This window comes from Borostomias antarcticus (genome assembly GCF_949987555.1).
Source record: "Borostomias antarcticus genome assembly, chromosome: 21".
Lineage (NCBI taxonomy): Eukaryota > Metazoa > Chordata > Actinopteri > Stomiiformes > Stomiidae > Borostomias > Borostomias antarcticus.
Genome location: NC_140254.1, coordinates 1,875,500 through 1,882,378, shown reverse-complemented (window position 1 = coordinate 1,882,378; position 6,879 = coordinate 1,875,500).

Sequence of the window (6,879 nt, the reverse complement as noted above, 5' to 3'; positions counted from 1 at the left end):
ACCTCTATTGTGACAAGCCATCTCTGTAACCCTCTGATTGGCTGGAAATAGAGACGGACATCTGTCAACACTATTAGGGGTGGTCACACGGGTGCAAATGCAGGCAATTGACCATCACCTGCTGAGGCAAAATTTGGATCTTGTCGTGCAGAATGTGGGCATGCAGGATGAGATAACAATAGCCAAGACAGTGAAGTAGGGTCAGCCACACTCCTTGTTTGCTGTTGGTCAAGGCTGTGAATTTGCCGGTCAGAGTTCACCAAAACTCCACGCGAAGCGAAGATGTGAATTTGCTTCCCCACTGGAAGCAAATGTTTTCTTCATCCCCTCGGTCACATAGAATGGGAGGTGAAAATTCACTGATGTTCATTTTGTGCATGTGTGACTGCGTCATGCGCCTATGAGCAGGGAGCAGAACCAGGTCCAGTGAGACTCTGTGCTCCAAGTGACTGCGGCAATCCCACCTCCTCCTGTCTGCTGTCCCTCGAGCATCTCCCTTCCACGCTCCTCTCTTCTGTGTCACTGGGCAGCATCTAAGGTTCAGTCTTACACTTCAGGAGGCTGAGACTCCACATGACCGGCTTTCCCTCTCAAGACTCCCCGCTCACCCTGGTGTGTGCATGCGTGTGTGCGTGTGTGCGTGTGTGTGTGTGTATCCCCCTCTCTGTTCACGGATCACAAAGCACATGAGCCAGCTGGTGTGTGAAGGGGCCACTTGATTCAAACCCGCGCATGCGCACACACACACACACACATACACACACACACACACACATACCCTGGGTCTACATTTCCCTATCACACTCTCCTTTCTTGCTGCCTTGAACATTATTGTTATCATATTCTCTCACATGGAGCCGGTTCATTCTGACGGGTGATGCTAAGAAGGCTGATGGAAGCGCATGAAACGATGAAGCCCTGAGGGCCAGCTTAGTCCTCATCAGGAGAACACACAAACCCCCACGCCCTCGGCAGAAAACAGGACGATAAGGGACAGAGTGGGTGGGAGCTGGGGGTGACGAGGACTTGATTCACCATGGGCCTAATTCATATTGGTCATTTGGTGCATTCCTCTGGTGATTTCACACCCTCACTTTGTATGCTGGCAACCTGCTTCAGCCTCACTCAGAAGCAGAGATGAGATTGCCCCCCCCCCCCCAAACACACACAAAAACAGGCTCCTTTCCATTCCTCCACTTGGAATGGCTTGCTAGTTAGCATGGGTCCAAAAGGAATATATTCAACACTTGAGTTTGAAATCATGCTCTCCAGGCTCCAGCTCTCGTTTTCTAACAGTGGCAAGTTAACACTATATAACAATGTTTCTCTAGATCCGTACAGTGAGACAGTGGTTTGTTTAATGTTGGTTTGTTTAGTCTGGTTCGATGGCAGGGCTGCTCAGTGTCCTTAATTAGGATGAAAAATAACCAGTGTTCTTAATCTCCATGGACTCTCAGCTTAACCATCAAGACTTGTTATCCTGTTTGGTTCTGTGAGCAGAAGACCCATGGAGACCAAGGAAGAGGAGTGAGGCTACTTAAGTGAGATCGAGCTTCTTGAGGAAAACAGCTACTCGGCCAAATCATGAAAGGAGTGAGTGAGTGAGTGAGTGAGTGAGTGAGTGAGTGAGTGAGTGAGTGAGTGAGTGAGTGAGTGAGTGAGTGAGTGAGTGAGTGAGTGAGAGAGAGAGAGAGAGAGGGTGATGTGAGTGAGTGAGTGAGTGAGTGAGTGAGTGAGTGAGTGAGTGAGTGAGTGAGTGAGTGAGTGAGTGAGTGAGTGAGTGAGTGAGTGAGTGAGTGAGTGAGTGAGTGAGTGAGAGCAAGCTAGTGGGCTAGTGAGAGTGAGTGAGAGAATATGTGCCTGAGTTAATGCAGCATGAGTGTGTGCCTATTTGAGTGTCTGCATGTGTCTGTATATCTGACAGTGTGTGTGTGTGTGTGTGTGTGTGTGTGTGTGTGTGTGTGTGTGTGTGTGTGTGTGTGTCTGTGTGTGTGATTAAAGTCTTCCTCGACATGCTTCAATAGAAAACAGGCCAATTGGACAGTGCTCAGTAGGCAGTTGTTGCCCTGTCTATGATTTCTTTTTATTGTTCCCTGGCCTGACTATAAGCCTCAGATCTTTCCCGGCACCCTCAGGTCCTTCTAACTAGCCAAAATATAAATTAATTGCTGTGGCCGAGGGCAAGCCTGTAGCCTGTGAGTCTCATTAAGCTTAGTTTTAATGAACAAGTGTACTGCAGGAGCCATGAAGAGCACTGGATAAAGGCCTGGTTTCCTGGCACATTATTGGGCTTTCAAGTCTTTTAAGAGAACATCCAGGCAGTCATGGGCGTTAGCGGCTCTAGATGGTCACTCTAGAAGGGGGTGAAACATGGAAAAGGTTGTTTTATCAAATGTTAAAAGCAGCTCAGAGAAAAGCAGATGCAGGTCTACATCAAAGAAAACAACAGCTCCATAAAGAAAAAAAAAAGCACCACGGTGAGTAGCCTAACCATATAACGATGCGCAAAATGGTTCCTCGGCTAAAACAGGCCACAAAAAAATAGGCCAGCCGATTTGAACAGCTGCCTGTATAACAACTACTGATGCAATACATATTCCTCCGTTTAGTGCCCCGCCCCATCTAACAGTCATTAACATGCAACATCGGTTCATCCCCATAGTTCGCTCGTCTTTCATTACACAGACCCACGCAATTTGGTTTAGTTGCTGCCTATACCATCAATCCAGCTATAGTCCAGTATAAGGCTTTGATCTTAATAATAAAAAGCAGCGCTACTGGCAATTAGTCTGAAATGAACATGTCCGTATCGATTCTCGTCTCAAATCTCATTTAATTGCTGAACGCCACGCTTATCCCTACCGACGAGATGAACCGGCGTGGATCCTGCCGAGCTTCGCCCGTCGAATGGCAGTTTCATTACAGTTGGGGTGACAGCTGAGAGCGCCCGAGCCGCGTGGCGTCTACGAGGTTTCAGGAACATTGGTCTTAACTAGATAGCCGATAGGGACCTGACTGGAGCCCCGCCTGATGGAGGGATACTAGCCAAGACACTGCCACTCTTCTGTTGACCCCCGGGAGCCTGTAACAGGAGAAGGCTTCGCTGTTGGACTACACCCAGGCACTAAGGAGGAGCCGGTAGAGCAGGTATAGCCACTGAATAGTTTATCAGGCGTGGATTGAGGAAGTGATTGATCATTGATAAGGATATTTGTTTGGACATGGAAGCTCACATCTCTCTCTGTCTCTCTCTTTCTCTCTCTATTATAACCCCATTACACCACTGTTACAGAGTTTCTATAAGGTTTATTAGGCAGCTCAACTACCTTTCACTTTGCCTTTGTGTGCTTCTGCCTGTGATCCATCTTCAACACCTGTCGTTCTACTCCCGGTACTCTGATGGCTGCTTGATTTCCAGCTCAGTTACCTCTCTCTCTCTCTCTCTCTCTCTCTCTCTCTCTCTCTCTCTCTCTCTCTCTCTCCCTCTCCCTCTCCCTCTCCCTCTCCCCTCCCTCCCTCCCTCCCTCCCTCCTCCTCCCTTTTGGCCAAGGCCAGAAGGCGCTTCAACACACTACAACATTTATGATGGGCCATTGAGTATCACTTTTAAGAAGTCTATGAGCCAGAGAAATACCTTTTCTCACCACAGTCTATAACAAACCGCCTATCTACAATAATGGAAAATCTTTGCAAACATAACCTAGAGAGCCTTTACAGAATATCTTACTCTCTGGTTCAGATTTTCTTTATTAGATGGGACATCCCAGGGCACTGGGACATGAGTAGGGCCATATACTATATTTCCCTTGCTGTGTACACAGTAATGGGAGGTCCCTTTACTGTGCTGTATATTGTGTTTGAGTATATTATTTCATGACTAGGCTTGAGGGCGGTGGGGGGGGGGGGCATCTCATAATCAAAGTAGAACTGGAGGCCCTCTCTATGTCTGTGTGGAGCACTACATTTTTGTGTTGTTCTTCTATCCGCAGGCTGAGCCAAACCCAGAGACTCAAAGGGAAGCCCTGAGTAGTGAGAAGCTGATGTGCTTTCATATGGGGGGCGTACAAGCACAAGAGACCTGTTGACCATGCTGCTGTATGCTCTGAGAGAGCATCCCTATTATTCACTGAGGTACGGTACCCATTCATGGGAATTTCAGTCTTCAGTCTTCAGTTTCAGAAACACACACACACACACACACACACACACACACATACCCACACCATTAAGGCTGAAACCTCTTAGAACAATTCTCTCTTATCAATGAATGGAAACATTTTACCCTCAGGCTAACTAAGTACACCCCTTCCTGTCTTGGCTAGGTGATTGCCTATCGATTTCACGTCTGTGTCAAAGATGATTGTGGTGTTTCCCCACTCCAGTTACTGCTGCACAGAATGCAGGAGAGAAGGATGCTTCTGTTGGCATTTAATTCCCACAGCTCTTAGAAGAAGAGGACGGTATCAAGTGTTGCGTCCAGAAAATAATCTGCTGAGTTGGTCCTAATGCAACACCCACAATGATCATTTCCAAGGTAATTTCATGACCATACAGTACAGTATGGTGGTGGAGGATGTATGATTCAAAATCCACCACTGTTACAGTAACTGAAATGTTACTGCAATACATGGTTCATGGTCCTCGCAATACGGTTTATATAACATACCGTACAGTATGTGTAACTAGGGAGTCACCGCAGTGCAGTGCCAGCTTTGAAGTAATAGGGTATAGTTGTAGAGATGTACTGTGCAGACTCAGATAGACTCCAACTCATTATTACTCCCCTGTTAGCTAACTCCTCCAATCGATAAGGGACGGAGAAAGAGAGAGAGATCTGTCCGGTCTGAGGGGTTGTATGGGAGGTTGAGTGTTGTAATGGCGGCTCTCTGTCAGCTCTGACCAGCGCCCGGTAGAGGGGAGCACCAGATGTTTAATGAATAGTGAGTCTGTCATTGGTATTCTGTCCAGATGCAGGGGTCTGAGGCGTAGTCCGTTGGAGGGGGGTGCTCTCTCCTTGGTGCGTGGGGTGTTTGATTTCGGTCATTCGCACCCAAGAGAGAGCACCCCCCTCCAAGCTTTTTTCATGTGCCGCTGAGCAAAACTAACTATCAGAACAGTGCCCAGAGAGAGCGCAGAAGAGACTGTGGATGATCCACTCCACTGTTTGTAGTCCCGCTATCTGTGCTGTGGAAAGTCCCAGCAGAATTCCATTTTGTTTTCAGCAGCGGCCATCCACTCCCCTCTTCCCCCAACAGAACACATGATATATACAGTATGCAGCTGGAGAAGTAAACAGTCGTGAATTACCCCTATAAACATGTACACGAGCGGTATGACACTGCATTTGAGGGAAAAGATGGCGGGAATACATGAATAAATATCGGAGCTGAGAACTAGGACCGTTATGAAAGAATAATATAAACAGAAGGAGGAGTGAGAGGAAAATATTTTCTTTATTTTTTGGTCAGGATTGTAATTTTATTTACCTCCACTGCCAGAAAATAACCCTCTTGATACTGTATGTACTTTATAAGATAGTCTTGAGCGGTCCATTTAAAGTACTGTACTGTTCCTGTTTTTTTTCTGAGGGGAATATGTTTTTCAATATGTTCCTACAATCTGTTACATTTCATCCTCAAGTGAGAGGAGGGAAGCACAATAATTAATTCATGATATAAGGATTTAATGATTAAATTAATGAAAAAAGTGATTAGCATTCATTACCAGCAGTTGAAGAAGCAGAGAGACACTTGAGAAGTAGACACAAGGGGAGAGTACAGGATAATGAGATGGTGTGAGTTTAGCTCAAGGGAGTTCAAATTATCCTCCTTATTTGAAAGAATATCTAATTCCTTACAGACCAAGTTATAGATTGAGACACACTGAGTATCCCTTCTTCACTGTATCTAACATCTCTAAAGAAAGTGGTAGAAATACCTTTAAATTTAAAGCCCCTTCGGACTGGAACAGCCTACCTGGGTCTTTAAGATCTATTACTGCTTTGTACTCATTCAAAACAACTCTTTTTACTTACTTGCAAGCTTGCAAGTTGCTGTAAATATTGTCCTCATGATTTACTTTTTGTCTGTTTTGTTTTATATACACAAATATTGGGTATACTTTTTCTTACTTCTTTCTTTTATTTATATATTTTCTTCTCTTGCCTCTTCATAATTGTGCTTAAATGTATTACATATGGAGGTTGTCTTCAATAGGGAGTTGGTGGGGGGTGAGGTGGGGTAACGGAGAGAACTAGCGAGTGTGAATGTGCTGTCTTTGTCCTGTGTCTCGAGGACCCCCTTAAAAACGAGATGATGCATCTCAAGGGGTTATCCTCTAAACAATACATTTCAATTTCAATTTCAAACGGTCTTTGAGAGAGTGCGAGCTGGGATGGTCTGGTCTCTGTGAGGAGGAGCCGGTGTGAAGCAGCGAGGCAGAGGCCGGTGTAACTCATCATCCCAGTGAGAAACAGGCAGGTCACGACACCCCGTCCCCCAGAGTTCCTCACCGAACTCTCCGTCAGAGAGAGATGGGGTCTGGAGACGTGTAGGGCCTTGTGAACCTCAAACCTCAGTATAATGGCAGGGCTATTATTGACTTGCCCTTGGCCATCACCTCATGTCCTCTTCTGTGCCTCCATAGATTCGGCCATGGGAGAAAGAACATTATCATCCTTTTCCCCCTGTCCCTGCCACTGCTGGAGGCTATCATCGCCAATGGGATGCGTTTTACGAACCTCACGTTTGTCATTAAGCGATGCCTCTGTGGATGTTCTATCATCTGTGGCTGACATAATCAATGACGCTTGCCGTAGTGAAGCAGACGTTTTTCAAAACATTGGTTTTTATCACTACTGGGATAACATTTCAAAGGCCG